The sequence below is a fragment of the Magallana gigas genome, chromosome 7, assembly GCF_963853765.1.
Source record: "Magallana gigas chromosome 7, xbMagGiga1.1, whole genome shotgun sequence".
In the NCBI taxonomy this organism is placed as follows: domain Eukaryota; kingdom Metazoa; phylum Mollusca; class Bivalvia; order Ostreida; family Ostreidae; genus Magallana; species Magallana gigas.
The window spans coordinates 16575981-16595625 of NC_088859.1; the positions used below are offsets into that span (position 1 = coordinate 16575981).

The following is a 19645-nucleotide window of genomic DNA, read 5'->3' on the forward strand; positions in this document are numbered from 1 at the left end:
AAAACCAAGCGGTTCCCGTTTCTAAACATTCCCAAGATGGAGTTGGTTTGTTTTGTTTTTTGTTTTCTCATACAGAAATTTTTTATGTACTTTAAATAATACAAACTTTGAAAGGAGACGGATTTTGTTTGTGTAAATAGGCATTTGTCTAATAAATTTGGTCTGTATAGAAAAATATTTGATACTCCCATAGCCAAAAAAAATCGGACTATGTAGCTTTAAATTATCTGTATGTTTTAAAATCTTCCTTTTCTCGGACAGGTGAACACTATCTTAATTTTTACATTTTATTCCATACAAAGTAAAAACTTTTACCACATCATACGTGTAAAATTGACAATCACGATCGTCAGTTGTAAACGTTTGAACTCTCGGAAAAAGATGTATAATTTTGTTCTTAATGTTCTCTAATATCTTAGCTTATTTATCGATACAACTACGATTGTGATTTATATTATAGTTCTAATATTCAAAGAATAAAAAACAATATAGACCTAAGAAAGTTAACGATTACACATAGTTCATCATCATACGATGAAATATAACAGTTATGAAATGCAAAACATTTACGATTCTATATCTCGATTAGATCTAAGAAGTTTTTTTTACCAACTTGTGGTCTTACAGTTTGTTTTAGTGATTAAATCCGCTTGACCAACTGAGTTGTCTAAAATATAATAATGATAAAATTTTGTGATTACATATTTTCATGAAGTATATTACAGTCCTAGAAATCTTTCCTTCTTTTACCGCTATATTTGCACCTTTACACAGAGTAGATGCTCTTTATGACCATAAAACAGGTAATGAAAGTCCGTGCGGTCAGAACCATCCATGTGAAAATTAAATGTCTATGATATACGGTATCCAATTTTAGAGACACGGTTGAAATTTAGTTTCAAGAAAAAATGTCTCTGTTTGAAATGCTCTGAAGAAGGAGACAGAAGATACGAAAAAGGTATCAATAGGACTTGAAGCGCGTACGCAGGGGGGATGGGGGGGTTGGGCACTAAAGTCTTAATCTCGAACACGGTCGAAGCATCACCATTATCTCCAAATAAGTTATTACATGCAGTTCTTGTTTTTCTGTCCAAAGATTCAGTATTGTTCTTTTACATGCATGAAAACTACAGTAAAATGTCACAAGATGGACTTTTTTTAAATGTTGATCATCTGGCTAAAATTTTGTTCTAGGATCATATCAAAGTAATTTTTTTCAGTGCCCCATTCCTCCTTATTTGGCATATCGCAGTTTATATTGCCGTTCATTAATTAACTCTGAATAAAAATAATACATATAAAGTACATGCTTCCTTTGGTGCTTAATATTCTCTCGATTTCTTGCAAATTATACAATACCAGAGAACGATGCTGTATGTAGTAGCTTTTTACCCGATTAAAAAAAAACCGCATTGATATTACCGATGTGTTTTATTTGATTTTTTTAATCAGCACTAACGGCAGCATAAAAATAAAAAAGTCGCGCACACTCGAATTATACTCGGCCTTCGGTGGTGGACTAAAGTATTAGCTCTCGCCATGTTAAAGTTGGACTTAAGACCTGTATTTTGACAGTATTTAAGATTATCCTATTAAGATATGACAAATTTATGAGCTATGGTGAGATCTTATGAAAAATATTTGGTCTTTTAAGATAGATTTTAGTCAAAAGTCGGTTATATGTTAAACGAGCCCAGGGTTTATATGGCAGAGTAGGAAAAAGTAAGATTGGTCGTGCTCTTGTGGGGGAGGGGGCATTTCCTTTGGTCCAGGTTGTGCATTAGGACAGATATTATTTTCCCGTTCTGACGGAAAAGTCCTGGGGATGTATTCACAAAAACCATACGCCAGCCATGGTAAAACGCAGACAACGAGTTTGCGCTGTGTGACGTAGTGACGTCATGATTATGATGTCATTTTTAACGTTGTGACGTTATCAGCAGTATTTCACTAAACACATAGATCATACGATGTATATTGATACAAATTTTAAAAAATTAATAATGAAAAACAGAACCTGAATATATTTAATATTTTTTTTTATTTTAATGTATATTTTTTCAAATTGCCATAGGCCAAAATAGGCCCTGTGGCACTTAACGTAGATATTCAAATAGGCCCAAATAGGCCCTGTGGCACAGAAATGGTTAAGGGAATTTGTTTTATAAAAGTAACCGAAGAATTACTAACGACTTGTCTCCTAATGGCAACAGTGCATAGTATGGGGCATTCCTGAAAAGGTGGCAGCCAGTGATGCACTGAAGAAATTTACTTTGTAAACCCCTTGAAATAAAAAGATATAGATACTGTGCTTATGAATCACAGACTTATGTAATTTAAGTCAGAAGCAGCATGCAAAGCATGCTTTGAAATGATCATATACTAGTATATGTTAATGCATCTCAGGAAGAAGTTTGGTCTGTGTACCCCTTTTGATAAGATGAACATAGATCAAAACATTGTCCTTAACCGGTGTCAAAGATAAAAAAAAAAATGTCTTCAAATACATTGTTTTCTAAGTTTGGTTTCTATAATTATCTTCAAAGAGAATATGGTAACAGACCAGAAAACCTCTTCACTAAAATCATTGACGACTAAAGTGTCAAATGCCATTGGTTTGAAACTACTTGTAAAAATTAAGGTGTGAACAACTTATCTCGGTTATAGCTTAGGCCACATCAAAATGTCCTATACGCTTTTCCTTGTGACTTTGTATTAGGGTAATACCCCAAATCATTATTTTCCTTGTCACCTTGTCCATGTACTACCACGTCTAGGTCATGACGAATCCCTACATGACCATGACCATCTCTGTGTCAAATAAAGGCAGCAGCAAATGCATAACCCCCACCAAAAATATTGCTATGGCATAGCAATCCATCCTCAACACTTGTAATGTAGACACAGATTAACAGACAGACAAGGTAAATCCTTTATACCATGATACCTTTATTTGCAGAGGTAAAACAATATTAATAAGGGAACACTTTTGTCAGTTAAAGATTATATATTCTATTTCTCAAAGTTAGAAAAATGTGTCATGCATGATTTCAAACACAAGACATGTATATATATGTGAACATTCTTGATAGCTGTAATAGTAGTAGCATTTGAAAATTGTTCACAGAGAGACAAACAGAAAGCTACACAAACAGATCATCGCATACACTCTTCTGGTCTATGGCCAGCAGAGCTAAAACCCACAGGTGTCATGAGAAATTGAACGTCACAGATGTCCTCTGCAAACATAAGGGGAAATATACACTACATGTAAATATTAGATATAAATATGATTGTCCTTTTTTAAAAACGTTAAGTATTCTAAATTACATTGTAATATACTTTTAAAATATATGCAATACATATTTCAATCATGTTCACTTGACCTTAAACATAAAAGTAACACATAAGAAATTACAACATCTTATTGCTGATATTAAGATTTTAAAACGAATAAAAACTAAACCATGAGGTTACACCACAGGTACACATGTTGCAGATGGGAAGCAGAGAGAGTAATACAGATATAACACATACACATTCAATCTTCAATCTAAAACATGAAGCATACAGACGACTCTTGTTTATAAATAAGTCCAGGGTATTTCATGAGGAGATTATCTTCCAATTACTGTTGAAATTTAAAGGGTTTATTACAGAATCATTTGTTACTGCAAGACCAAACGTCCTAAATTTGCATCCTCATCTTCCGCCATTACGTTTAACGGGGGCTCATTGGATCAGCTTTCGTATCTGCTGATTAAGTCTCAGCATATGTTGCATTTTACTCTTTTTCTGATGAATACTTCTATCAGCAAGAAATTTGCAATTGTTTTTTACTTTCAGTGGTTCTGCCTCTCTTGGTACACTTTAATCTTTAAAGTCCATATAAAATTCAAATGTCCTATTCCATTGTCCATTTTTTCTTTGATGGTAATGTGGTGCATGATGGTTTATCCACTGATTCTATACCACTTGGGACATTAATCCTTGTGTTCTTCAATAGAATCTGTGAATCAAATATAAGAAAGGTTCAGTGAATTAAATTCTACAATTGTACATGTAAGTTAAAATAATAGTGTACGCAACACATTTTCATAATATGCTAGTGCTTGGTATTCAATTTGTATACACACTATGCTGCAGTAAATTGTGACCACATCTTTCAAGTAATAATGCTTTAATGTTTAAAAACTAAAAAATTATCTGCGATCACATATCAATGTATATATTTAAGAAATAAACAACGTTATTTAGTGAACATGGCGTTATGAATAGCAATTGCTCTGTTGGCATATTCCATGATGCACGCTAGCACATCATGGAAAATATGCCAGCAGAGCAGTTGCTATTCATAACGCCATGTTCACTAAATAATTGTTGTTTATTACTTATATTGCATTTTACCACTCGCAAATACCCTGTATTAGCCTAGACCTTGACATTTAGCTATTACATCAAAAGTAAGCATTCAGACTGTAATGTATCTTTTTAATTCACATAGATTTGTTAACAGAATCAATGATATGTTATAACAGTAATTCCTTTAAAATGTTATCAAAAACATGTTTTAATATTACATATAAATACGTCAATTTTAATTGAGTTGGAGAAAAACACATGATGTATTGTATAGTGGTTTAAATCTATATATAACGTCATGGAAAAGTATATATAATGTTACACCTTTTTGACGTCATAGTATACAGACAGAGCAATTGCGATTATAGAGAAATAATTGCAGCTCCTCCGTATGGGCTTACAGTGGGAAAAAACAATGGAAATGCAAATATTTGCATATAAACATATGTCTAAACTTGCAATATATATATGTACGCATATGAACAGTCAAATATCTGACCTCAAAGACACAAAAAACTCATAAACAACCCACCGCAAAAATATTTGAGCAAACAATCTATGACAGTGACCAACATCCCATGTACCTGGTAATTATGTTTGCAAATAAACAGATAACTAAACTCAAAGACACAGTAATAAACTATAGGAAAAATGTTAGAACAAATAATCTCTGACAGTGACCTACAATTCATGAATAGACACAAACATTTATACATGAAAGAGATTCAAAAACCACAAGCATTCCAATACATATTTTTCATTGTACATATGTACAAACTCAATATGTATGGACGCATATATCCAGTATACAAATGTCAATTAAGTAAACTCAAAGACACAAAAACTCATGAACAATCAACTGAAAAATGTTAGAATAAGAAATATATGATGATAACCCACAATTCATGAACAGACACAAACAGGTATACATATACATGACAATGTCCCACAATCCATAAACAGACCCAAACATGTATATACAAGACAATGACCCACAATCCATGAACAGACACCAACATTTTTTTTTACAGTACAAATAGTTCATCAAACAAATTAGGTAAAATTTTCTCCAGCATTCTATCATACTAATATCAAAACTCGTGTGACAAAAATCAAATTAGAAATTACATGTTAATCATATATGTACTAAGTAATGGAAATAAAAGATTAATGTGAACAATTGAAGATCTTTATAGGAACATGGTTACAGTAACATTTTTTTCTAGACTAAATGCTCATAGTATTACATTTAATCATATGTACTAGAGTTTATAACTGCGTAAACATTACATGTAATTTGTATATAATTTGTTATTGTATGGATTTTACATGTTTATCAAAAACAACAGTTGAATTTTTATTGAACCTGTTATTTTCCACAGGATTCGATGTTGGGATGAGATGTTAGTAGTGTTTGGCTGGGATGTTCGGTAATGAAAAAAATGTAGAAATACAGATAATTTATTAATCATGTAAGCCAATAAGTCATTTTTGTATACCCTTTAGATGAAGCAGCTAGGATTAACAACTAGGCAATTGTTAATAAAAAGATTTCTGCGAGTATCTTAATTTGTACATTTTTTTATCAAACTATGCCATTAATTTATCACATTAATTTTGAAGATCATTTAGAGCTAATATTATATGTTTATCATGAACATCATTTATCCTTTCCTCTGGTGTATCATTCCTATCGTATCTTGCATGTACACTTTTCAATGTACATGTATAACATGCGTCAATCCTATCATATCGTGCGTGGTTTCTATCCTATCATTTTATTATCATGTTAAATTCATTGCGGGTACAGTATAACAGAGAACCAAAAATTAACATAAAGATCAAATATCTAACTCAAAGTCACAAGAAAAATGTTCGAGCAAACATTCTATGAGAGTGACCCACATCCCATGAACAGACAAAAACATTTATATATATGACAGCACTCCAAAAGCAATGAGCATTCACATATATATCTTTGAATTTACAAATGTCTGAACTCAATATGTATGAATGCATATACACAATTGACTAAACTTGAAGACACAAAAAACACATAAACAAATAACATGAAAAATGTTTAAACAAACAATATATGATAGTGACCCACAATCCATGAACACTGATACAAACATATATATATGGTACCCGCATCAATATTTTTTACAATCTTATACTATCATATCATTTATCAGACCTATTGATCAAGCATACAGATCTATCATCATGCACAAATCCAGTAGTACCGAGTGTTAATCCTAGAAAGTTTATCATTTAACTTCACGGTTTTTCTGTGTATCCTATTATGTTAATCATATCGTTCCTTTCCATAAGCAAGTCATTTTATTTGGAAGTTACATGTTGTTCAATACGCCGTTAAAGCAAATATTTATTGATCAGTAAACTCAAAAACATAAAAACTCATGAACAATCAACTGAAAAATGTTAAAATAAGAAATCTACAACAATGACCCACAATCCATGAACAGATCGACGCCAACATGTAACATATTTAAACAATAAAATGCTTTCTATAGTGATTCATTCGGGATATGAAGGTAGTGACATTGCAGGAAAAATACATAACCTGCTAAATAACCAGTGTTAGCGGGTTATGTAAATTTTTCCTGCAATGATCGCTACCTTCATAACCTGCATGAATCATCAAAGAAAGCATTTTATTGTTTATATTAACATCTTTCTTTAACTAATTAATAAATTGATTATGAAAAGTTAGTAAAATTTACTAAATTACTGTTAACGTACACATGTACGTTAGCTAAAAGAAACAGCCAAATCGTCTCCTGTGAGACTTTTAGTCTGACATCATCATGATTATTTCATGCAGTCCGTGATTTTACTTAGGTCGCTGTAGGTTCAGATCAATCGATAAACAGGGCGTGTTAATTTCAGTCCTGTCACTTTCAGCCGCTGTAGATTTCGACCAATAGTTAAATGGGGCGTGTAGATTTCAGTCTGGCTGTTTCTATAGAGCTATGAATTAACTATAACCTTTCGTAAGAAATTGAGGAAATTATACTTAAAGTTTGTAGATGTAAATATACGACAATGACCCACAATCCATGAACAGATACAAACATGTATATACATGACAATGACCCACAATCCATGAACAGACACAAACATGTATATACAGTTCAATAATTCATCAAACAAATTAGATACAATTTTCTCCAGCATTCTATCATACTAATATCAAAATGCTTGAGACCAAAATTAAATAAGAAATTACTTTGCTATGTAAACAAATCTTTTGTTTTAATTTTGAATGTTGAAGCAAAAATTCCAGTTATAGACCTAAAATGAATGTATTAAATGTTAGGAACTGTTTTTTTATTCTTAAAATGAATAAAATGATAGACAAATCAGCTTGAAAAAGACTTGTATATTGAACCTATGTAAATAAAAAAATAGGGCACAATCCTGGTTTACATGACAAAGAATTGTGAGCTCTGTATCTTGCTTGTAACTCAATGACTGACTCTCAAATTTCATTTGATCATTAGAAATATATCCTAAAGCATTGTAAATAATGAAAACAGAAAAACAAAATTTGACCAAAATCATGACAGTGCCCCTTTAAAATATTTGCATATATACAAATGTATAAACTCAAAGACACAAAAAAGTCATGAACAAACTACCTGGTACAGGAGAAATAATACAAAAATTAACCTACGATAGTGACCCACAATCCATGAACAGACACAAGCATGTATATATATGACAGTGATACACAATCCATGAACAGACACAAACATGTATATATGACAGTGAACCACAATCCATGAACAGACACAAACATGTATATATGACAGTGAACCACAATCCATGAACAGACACAAACATGTATATATGACAGTGAACCACAATCCATGAACAGACACAAACATGTATTAGTATAGCAACCTTAGAACTATAAGCATTCACATATATATACATATACATGCAAACACAAATAAAACTCAAAGAAATGGAACACCTCAACTGCCTTATGTAGATAATGCCCATAATATGCTGATAGTTCAACATTTCATGCTGATCATCAATCAACATTACATGCTGATACATCAAGTGAACTTTACATGCTGATACTTCTTCATTATATGATAATTTATCAATTATCATTACATGCTGATAGTATAACATTACATGCTGATAATTTTTTATTATATGATTATACCTATTCACTATATGCTTTCACTAATACATGCTGATATTTCATAAAATGATGGTATTACAGTATGCGGTGATTCTAAATTCGCTATAAGCAGCAGGATCGTGATTCGATAAAACTCAGGGATATTACTAAGGAGAGAATAGACTAAATTCAAGCTACATTGTACCCAACAATTTAAACAAGCTTCTTTTATGCTTATTTCCTTATATAAATATGGACACCCCATTGGTTATTATCAAAACTTATATTCCCAATACTAGGGCTTGTGCCATTCAGCTGAAACTGGATGCTGGAGGGAATGGGGGCACCATCACTTTTGATTACATTTGTTGGATCGAACTTGCGCCGAAATCTCTGTGTGTCAAACAACTCCATAGTCCCCTTATTGTAACTCGTCTTTGTTTAGGCGCCTTCAAACTGGATGCCAATTTTATGAGTACGTTTTATGTTGTAGGTTGATTGTTTTAATTCTGCAGGCAGGCGCCCTCAAATTTATTTTACCCCCTTTGGATTGGGCATTCTACGCCATTAAATAGCAATTTTACTTTCTGTCTTAAGGAAATCAGAGCATGAGCAATCATCCATTAGATCCCAGCGCTTCTCACAAACTATCTTTTATTTAAGGGGGGGGGGAGGGGGGGTGGTGGTGGTGGTGGCAGACCTACCCCTCAATCACAAGTCAACAAGTAAATATAAAATAGGGAATGGGGGGATCCCGTATTTTACAATATTTCATCTATTGATCTACATATGATCGAATTTCCATTTTCATAAAATTATTGTAAAACTACATACAAAGGATAGAGCATTGCGTCCTCCAGCTTGGAATATCTTACATGAAGTCAGATGCTAGGGACTACGTGCGCTGTTGAAACTGATTTTAGCAGTAACTGTACTGTTGAAAAAAATTAGTGCTTACATTGTCCACTCCTTTACGTGGATCTCCAGGGAAAGTCCACCCATAAATCTGATGTAACCTGAATGACAGAAGTCTTTGATTAGGTGCTATGAATACTTTTAGCGGTCCACTTTGACCAAGCGCCATAAACTTGGGTTCACTTCAGAATGCACATTTTTGGACAAAAAATCCCCTGGGGTACCTCGAACCCCCTGATTTGTATGCACTGATGGGGAGCGCCAATGGTTTTCCCAAGCAGGCTTTCTTTAAATATAAAATGACTCTGTTAAAGGACAACACATAATCAAGTGGTATTATTTGTTGAGTATCTTGATCTATTAAACTAGTCTCAGTGGACCTTAGTAATATCTGATCAATCTCCGAAACAGAGAAAAAGCCCAGTGTTAAAAACTTGTCAGGCATCAATGAGTTCTGAATTTTAGTGTATTTCAATCTCAAGATGACCCTTCCCTATTTTTAGAATCACCGCAGAGTGAAGTACCATCACATAATAAAGAAGTATCAGCATGTAACAAAGAACTATCATCATATAAAGACAAAGTATCAGCTTGTAATGTTAAAGTTTCAGCATGTGATGTTGAAGTATCATCATGTAAATTAATGTTGAAGTATCATCATCATCCACATAAGGTAGTTGAGGCGTTATGTACAAAGACACTAAAACCTCATGAACAAACAATCTGTTAGAATGACCCACATCCCATGAACAGACAAAAGCATGTATATATGACAGCAACCCAAAAATCATTAGCATTCACATATATATTTGCACTTACACAAATTTCTAAAGTCAAAGACACAAAATAGGCGTGAACAAACTACAGGAAAAATGTTAGAACAACCAATCCGTGACAGTGATCCACATCCCATGAACAGACACAAACATGTAGATATGAGAGCAACCCAAAAACCATGAGCATTCACATATATATCTTTGACTAAATATGTATGCATGCATATGCACAAATGTCTAAACTCAAAGACACAAAAACCCATGAACAATCCACAGAAAAAATTGCAGAACAAAAACTCTATGACAGTGACCCACAATCCATGAACAGACACAAACGTATATATATACGAGGGTTGTCCAAAAAGTTCGTGGACACATGTAATTTTATTCAAAATAGAAGCGCCATTTTCAGGAAAGTATTATAATATTGTAATAAACAGCATAATAATGTATATTTTTGTAATGGAGTTATGAATGTATATACATTGCCTATACAGGCCGCACAGCCCAGTATGACGTTAAATTATAATGACGTAGTACTGGGTTTATTGAGAGTAATATGCCGCATTCACCGTTTGGTCAGAAGGTACAATCGCATATTCCATCAACATATCACTTATGCCACTTGTGGATAAGTTTCCTTAATCATTTCATTCATTTCAGTTTTTTACTTCAGTTGACACAATTTTTTTATTGCCAGCGGTCAGATGAAGTTGCTTTTTCATGCGTTTTTAAAGACATATTCTTGCCGTAATATCTTTTAAATGTCCTCTGCTGGTTTGAAAATATTTTTAAATGATGTATGAAAATAATGTACACAATACAGACTACATCACAATAGAAGATTATGAAAACAGTAAATATACATATCTAAAAACTCAATTACAAAGTTTGGACAATTTTTGCGCTGGGACGTGCATACTTTCTGCGAGCCTTTGATACATTAAAATTTTACTTTATTTCTATAGAAAACAATAAAGACCACTTTGGTTTGATCTGAAATTTTATGACAAAGATTTAGATATATAATATGAATAAATTAACCCATTTAAAATGATAAAAATGCTATTGTCCACGAACATATTTGGACAACCCTGGTATATATAGTATATATATATGACAATGACCTACAATCCATGAACAGACACAAACATGTATGTGTGACAATGACCTGCATTTAATCCATGAACAGACACATATATGAAAATGACCCACAATCCATGAACAGACACAAACATGTATATATGACAATGACCCCCATTTAATCCACGAACAGACACAAACATATACCGGTATATATATATATTTATATATATATGACAATGACCCACAATCCATGAACAGACACAAACATATATATATATGACAATGACCCACGTTTAATCTATGAACAGACACAAATACATATATTTGACAGTGACCCAAAAACCATGAGCAATCACACAGTTATATGTTTGCATATACACAATGTCACAAAGACACAAAAAAAATCATGAACAATCTACAGGGAAAATGTCAGAACAAACAATTCCATTTCAGAGAAAAAGCTGTCATTGTCAAAGTTAAGGATAAAGGCTGATTAAAAAGTGGTGACAAAATATAACTAAAACAATAACGAAATTAAGAATCCTCGACACCCTGTGACTTCTACTTTTAAGACAATACGTCACATCATGGCAATTTCAACGCGATGTGAAACAGTTTATATCGCCAATAATTGGTGTTTTAACTATCTCTGTGCAGCTATGGGTTTACCCTCAGTCTACCAACCCACAGGTTCTGAGTGTGAATACTGGAGGAGCATTTATTTTAATGAAGAGAAATGAAATTTAAAGTCCCCCCTTTAAAAACTGATTATAAGGGGGTGGGGGGGGGGGGGTAATTTTTAAGTCAAAACACATGGTAAAAATCAATATCTTTAATTAAGAAAATGGGCTTGTATGCAGAACTTTTAACAGGTGTTGAGGACCCTCAAATAATGTACCTGCATGTATTACCTTCACTGATAGTTCCTTCCAGACAATGCTGATGCTACTACCATTACAAGCTTCTATCTCATATTCTGAAAAGAAATAAAATGATTTGGTGATTAATTAGTACTCGGATGGCATCCTTTAAGGAGGCTGGGTGGTTAATAAATTAACCATCAGATCTTCTTTAATTTTTTTGATATGATTTGTCTAGCTATAAACTATCATTTACAAAAGAAAAAAATCTAAATATTTTAGCTTTAAAATCTTATTACTTTTCTCTATCTTTATACATAGGTCTTCTTATGAAGGAGATAAAAATAGTCCAAAAATTGTTGCGCCAATCGAGTGCTCTTAAAAAGATCCTAGCACTAAACTATGCGGTATATGCAAAACTGCTGCTTCCAAAATGCTTCCTATAGTATACAAAGAACAATGATATTCTAGTGAAGTCCTGCCTTGACAAAAATTCCCTATCATTCAGAATACATGTATTTGTGTAATAAAAATACCTGTGCAAGGCTGTTGAACATATTCTGCAACATGGTCCTTTATGACCTGTTGAATCTGTTGAACAAGTATATACGGTAATTATGTGCTGCAACAGATCTTCACTGTTCTGCAGAATCTGTGGAACATCTGGGTGTGCTTCAACAGGATTTGCCTTCAAATTCCTCCCTAGAGTACAGGCAAAGAATAATTGTCAATGAAATTTTAGTTGCTTAGTTACTACAGGTCTACTGTAGTTACTGAAATGTTCCCCTATATTTCAGAAAGAGTAACTTAAGGTAATACCTGTAGTAAAATGCCAAAGCTGTTGAACATGTGAAGTTACATGGTCCTGAGTAGACTGTAGTATCAGTTAAGAGCCCATCTTAACTAGTTAGTGGAACATCTACATGAGTTACCATTGTGTCCCTCTCTAGAATGCTCTCTGTTATAAATTTGAAAAAGATTTCATTGTAATTAGAGTTAAGCTTGTAAATCATGTGTTGAAAAAAGTAATGTAGTTAATGAAAAATACCTGTTCATGTCTGACATCTGATGAATCAGTGCAGTGTTCAGAAGAATCTATGGAACGTGCATCACAGTGCTGCAACAGAGTCCAAAGTCATATCTAATCTCCTACTGTCTATCAATATTCCTCCATGCAAAGAGTCAAAGCTTCCATGGGTAGTTGTTCAACATTAATTTCATAACAGCATTATTTTTGGGCTTGTCTGAGGTTGCATCATTAATGTGCTTTCCAAGCTTTTGGAAGATTCATACTTATCAATGCTGTAAAATAATAATGAAAACAATACTTAGATAAAAAGTCTAATGTTACATATAAACATAAGCATTCATATGATGAAATATTATGGTTATATGAACAATGCATGCGTTATGAAACAACAATACATATCACAATATAGTGGTAACGATATATGAATCACAATGTATTTTTAAAAAATACAAGGGCACCGCAAAGCAGAGCATCCCCTCGCAAAATGAAATATTTGGGGGGGGGGGGGGGGGGGAGGATACATTATTTAGAATATACATGTAATTAAAAATAACAAATAATATTTATCTTCATAAAACCTCTTTAGATCAAAATATTCCTTTCCCCATGCAAGCTCTTGGGGGGGGGGGGGGGGGGGGGGGGGGGGAGAGAGAGGAGGTAATAATTTTTTTTTCTTCATACAAATAAAAACCTGAAACACACTACTATACCAGCTGTATGTTTCTCACACGCTATACAGTTTTTACAATACGTTCCTAGCATAGCACGGTTTGCTTTTTGTACGATATGATAAATGTTACTCGCACTGTATGGTCTTTTTTCACATGATATGATATCATAATGCTTCCTGTATGAAAAAGTGTATAGAAAAAGTGTTATTGAATTTCATGTATCTAGCTGCAATAATGTAGCCCTCTCCAATTTTTATATCTGATGTTTACTGAAGAGGGCTACAATTCCACAGGATCTCCATAATGGTGCTAAATTAATTTTTTAATGCAACTGACTTCGGTCTAAAAATTTCGATTTTATATTTGACTTCCTTTAGATAAAATGATTTTTTAATTCAGGTTGAACAAACTAACCGTATATATATCAAAACCAGATAAAACACATAAGCATGTTTACCAGTCGTCTTTTTCAGCAGCCATGACAGTTCTAGCGTGATTGTATGGGATCTACGCTTGGAGTTTTGATGGGCTTGATAACGTGAATGACAGAGTAAATAATCGATCTTTCCTCGTTCTATCACTAAAACAAAGTTTCAGGAAATGGTATATAATGGAAAATTCATATTTACCGCGTTAATTATGTTTAAAATAGGGGAATTCCTATATTCAGGTAAAGATCCGCTCCTGAATTCTCTGTGACGGTCAGACCGGTTCGAATACCGGCGCCAGATAGCTCAGTTGGTAGAGCACCTGACTAGAGATTCAGGGGGCCCGGGTTCGAATCCCGGTCTGGTCCGTCATTATTTCTCCCATCCCGGTACATTTGGTGCCGTGACCAACCCCTGGAACTGACAGGTGAACTCCTGCCAGGGGAAGAGCCTGGGGTGATCTTCGGGGACGAAGATCATTTAAGGGGGGAGGAATGTGACGGTCAGACCGGTTCGAATACCGGCGCCAGATAGCTCAGTTGGTAGAGCACCTGACTAGAGATTCAGGGGGCCCGGGTTCGAATCCCGGTCTGGTCCGTCATTATTTCTCCCATCCCGTTACATCTCATTGGCTGTCCCAAAATAAAACTGGTCAAGGCCAGTAAACATGGCGGACAAATTCAACTTGTGTTGTTGACATACACGAAAAATAACCGATATATGGACTATACTTGATATTTTTGGATTAATTTATGCCATAGACATCTACAATGTTTGAGTTCTGGTAAGAAATGCAAATGTTATTTCCATTGATGTACGATTTGAGACGAAATTGTTGCGGGAGTGAATCACTCACGATTTGCTCGCTTTTCACACGCTTTTATCCTGATCGATTCGGGTCCTCTCGGATTTTTACCCTGACTCTGTTAGTAAGAATTAATTTTAAGAAAAGCCGAAATAATAGAAATACTGATATTAGAAACATTTATGTACATAAGTATTGAATTGATCAATTAAAATCAATTATAAACATATTTATTGCTTAAAAGAAATATCCATGATTCTAGTTAGTCCTGTAAATAATAAAAAATCCAGAGAAAATATTCAATACCAAAAATAAAATCCGTATGATTACAAACTGAAATCGGTTTTTCAGTATTCGGCGGGATTTGTTTTTTCTTCTCACATTAATATTTTTAATGGTTTCAGAGAATACGATGTAAAAATACCAACTGTTAATAAACCTGTAATTATTTACATTGATAATTTTGAAAGTTATTTAAAATTAAATTAGTCACATAAGTTAGAAAAATGCTATAAAACAACCGATTAATTTTTTTTTATGTCAAATCAATTGCGTAAATAAATGTTCTGTAAATAATATCACAGAGAAAATCAATGGATGAAACAATAAAGAAAGTTGTCATTACTATTTCGGATTTCGGAAAGAACAAAAAATGATTTAGATTTTTGTCTCAATATTCGTATACATAACCGGCGCCCCGCATAAGGGTGTACAATATATCTATCATACATGTAATTTATTTGAATTAAGTACCATGCATATAGATTCCCATAATAATCAATTGCATGTGTACATTTTAGGAAAATTGCAGTGTGTTAATTATCTGTTGTTTTACGTTATCAGAGCTTAAATAAATAAAATAATAATTTGTAGAAATATTTTTAATCAGGATTCAGAAGAATTTACTTCCCGCAATTCATAGAAATGAACAGTATATTTTCTTTCTATGTTTACATTTAATTTTGTTCAAATTAATGTTAAATAATCTATCATTGAAATTGTGTGCATCATCAAATACTGATTCCGACTACCTTGAAGTCATTAAATTTCTATTGGCTATTGACAAAAAAAGAGAGACGCGTGACTACCCAATGAAAACGAATACACAGAGTTTGATTGACAGATTCAGCCGGTGCAGGTCTTACCCGATGTCCGAGGTTATGTGTACTGGTTGTACACAGCCGAATAGTCTCAGTAACTAGTCTTCTTTCAATACGCGAACTTTTCTTTTGTTTGTTAAAAATTAGTTCAATTTATAAGTGTATCATTTCTTATAGATTTTTTCCACAAGATTATCTCAAAGGAGTTTTGCCAATCACAAACAGTTAAAAGTAATGTTTAACACGAGCGCTATTTTGAAACAATTAAATTGTCAGAGAGTTCCGAATGAAATCTGATGAAGATTCACACGGTTCTCGCACGCTTTGCCCGAAACGATTTACACGCTTTGCCCAAAACGCTGCACGCTTTGCCCGAAACGCTAAACGGTTTACACGAAACGCTTCACGAGTCACACGAAACGCTAAACGGTTTACACGAAACGCTAAACGGTTTACACGAAACGTTTCTCGCACGAAAGTTGCACGCTTTTTTGGTGTAGTAGTACGTTTCAGGGTCTGTAATTAAAGGAGGAAAAAATATCGCCGGGTAGATATAAAAAGCTGATTTCTTTTTATAATAGAACACATCTACAAGTTTTTTTCTGGAGATTCAAAATAAAACTCTCAATGAAATCTAAACCAGGTGTCTCTGAAATAAGTCTGGGTTGGGCCTACTTTGTTTATACACAGTTGAACTCTCGGCACGTGCTACTCATGCCCGCAGTCTTCGAGAGGTTGACTCATTATATACACAATATAAAAGTCACACAGAGGTGTGAACGATTATCATGATTAAGCACATATATAAATTATTATTGTTTAAGCAATACGGTAGGATATATCCAAATCTTAAGGAATACATGTAATTACACTGACGATAGATGGACCGTAACATTAGCGGGTGAAATGAAATCTCCGGTGAACTATTTCATATACAGTATTTTATACTACTTTAGACTCGATCAACAACAAAGACACAGGGTTGCATGTGCTACCGTATATATGCCTCCAGGCTAGGTTACTATCCCCCAGTGAACACCAGTTTGTATACATGGCAGGGAAGTGATAAGCAAACGATCTTTAATCAATCCGGACGTACAAATTAGTGCATAACAAATATAATTTAAGGAAAAAATGTTCAACAAGTCCCGGGGTTGAGTATTGGGGGACTCTCTACTTGCACCTGTAAACAATACATTTTTATGTATGCAAACGAACAAAAAAGTAATCTAACCGCTCAAGACAAGTTTTCTGAACTCGCAGACTTGTTCCCCATGTACTGTACAGCTGAAGAATGACACTTGCATTCCGAATCGGTGCATGGCAGCCATTTGACATTTCAGCATTACGAATCGGTGCATGGTCAAAAGGCAGCCGTTTGACGTTTCAGCCTAAGAGCGTCCGCCATTTTTTCTTAATTGTACTTTTAGTTCGATAATCTTTGCTTCCTCGTCATATTTTTATAAATATGACCTACTAATTACTGCTAATAAGAAAATATATTCAGTACTTACCCAAGTTACTGCTGTACTCCGCCATTGATATCCAACAATGCATTGCGTGCATCACAAAACCGTTTTGTCATTCGGCGCACCTCGGCCGATTCCGGTATCCAGATGAGGTACGAATCTGCCGAGGTGTGCCGAATGCCGTTTTGTGGGACACCCCGCTGGATGTTTATAGATAGACAAAATGTTCAAAACTAGTAGCTTTGACGCGATGTTCTAAAAATAGATTTTGAGTTCTGGGACATTTTTCAATATATCCGTGTGGGTCAAAAAAACATTTTTTTTTGTTTTTTTATGTTAATAATACCATTTTCAACCTCCCTGTGAATTTTGAACTACATGGTTTATGGGTCAAAATATAGATGACCCATAAACCACCTAAGGATCCCACAACGTGAGTCTGAGGTATATGAAATAACCCACAACACGGATTTGTATAACTATATATATATATATATATATATATATATATATATATATATATATATATATATATATATATATATATATATATATATATATATATATATATATATATATATATATCTATCTATCTATCTATCTATCTATCTATCTATCTATCTATATGGGTTTGTTAATTATAGATTAGAACAACAAGGAATATCAATTAAAGTTGGTTGAATTAAAACTACTTAAACAATAGGGATCATGTCGTTGTAACAAAGAATATTAGCCCAAGTTAAAAATTGGCCCGCGTTTCATTTTTCAACATTGATTATTGATTCGGGGAGGGGGTGGGGGTGGGGGTGGGGGGCTTTTTTAACGTTGAAAACTGAGACCAAAAGTCGTGAAATGTATACCCGGATTTCATTTTTCAACATTGATTATTGATTTGGGATATTGGGGGGCGGGGGGGGGGGGGGAGGAGGGGCGGGGGCTTTTCTAACGTTAAAACTGCGAGCAAACGTCATTTTTCAACAGCTCAAAAAATTTTTTTTTTCTAATCTCTGATGACCTCACACGTTGAAAATTGACCAACTACAGGTTTTTGAACTGTCTCTGAAATGGAACTTGCTCTACCTAATTATTTTGTATCTGATAAAAAATTTCAGCTCCATGTTTTAATTCCTAATATTGTCCGATATTCATGCCGATATGGATTTTTGTTTTTGTTTGGGTTTTTTTTCCCGATAGCAACAGTTTGTTATTAAGACTAAGAACTCTGTCTCTTGTTGTTAAACTGTGTAGATAGAGCTAAAAAGAATATATGTCAAACAACATCGTCTCAAGCCATGGTCCGGTGTCCGTTTATATATATATCTCTCTCCACCATGATCGTTCATGTTGACCGTGGTTTGCTAAGATTGTCAAACCAATACCGGCCGTTTATGTTATATTTCCGGTAAATCGCTTCAACTTTAATTTATTTTGAGAAGTCACGATAATTAACTGACAGCATTTCATATTTTTATCAGACAAGTCGCGATCAGTGATTATTTAATTAATTCAACTTAACAATAACTTTTCTTAAACTTGCAAGATTAACAAAATTATGATTAATAAGCTACTTATCTTGATCTGACAGAAAAAAATATTGTGTTCAATACAGATACAAACACTACACAGTAACTTTTTCGTGGGTGTGTTTAGGGAGTATTGGACATTTATGACGCATTCGCCGGCGTAACGAGGAATCTTGACCCGGGTTGAAATTTGACCCGGATATCATTTTTCAACGTTGAAAAATTGATACCAAAAGTCGTGAAATTATACCTGTGGTCAGTTTTCAACAGCTTGAAAAATATTTTTCAAACTTCTAAGGACATCGACACGTTGAAAACTGACCCTGTTGAAAATTGACTCCGACTTCAGAGTTTTGAACTGTCTTTGAACAGAAGTGTAACTTGCTCTTCACAGTTTAATTGTACATGTGTGTACTTAAAAGTTTCGGTTTCAAAACTTTAACTCTTTCATACTATCC

The 19645-nt window shown here is 33.8% G+C and overlaps 1 protein-coding gene and 1 long non-coding RNA gene across 6 annotated transcripts in view; one reads left to right on the forward strand and one right to left on the reverse strand.

Annotated features, from left to right (window-relative positions):
- Positions 1 to 19645, forward strand: part of LOC136269792 (uncharacterized) — an 88115-nt gene that overhangs the window by 21208 nt on the left and 47262 nt on the right. The gene's annotated exons all lie outside the window — the stretch shown is intronic.
- Positions 2929 to 17777, reverse strand: LOC105336415 (uncharacterized). Of its 4 annotated transcripts, XR_010707607.1 has the most exons (7): positions 17710 to 17777; positions 13210 to 13463; positions 12981 to 13119; positions 12698 to 12863; positions 12213 to 12277; positions 9483 to 9540; positions 2929 to 4009 (listed from the first exon to the last, which is right to left on the reverse strand). It is a non-coding gene; the product is annotated as an uncharacterized lncRNA (long non-coding RNA). The 4 variants fall into 4 exon arrangements; XR_010707606.1 differs by lacking the exon at positions 9483 to 9540; XR_010707609.1 differs by lacking the exons at positions 9483 to 9540; positions 17710 to 17777 and adding an exon at positions 17430 to 17689.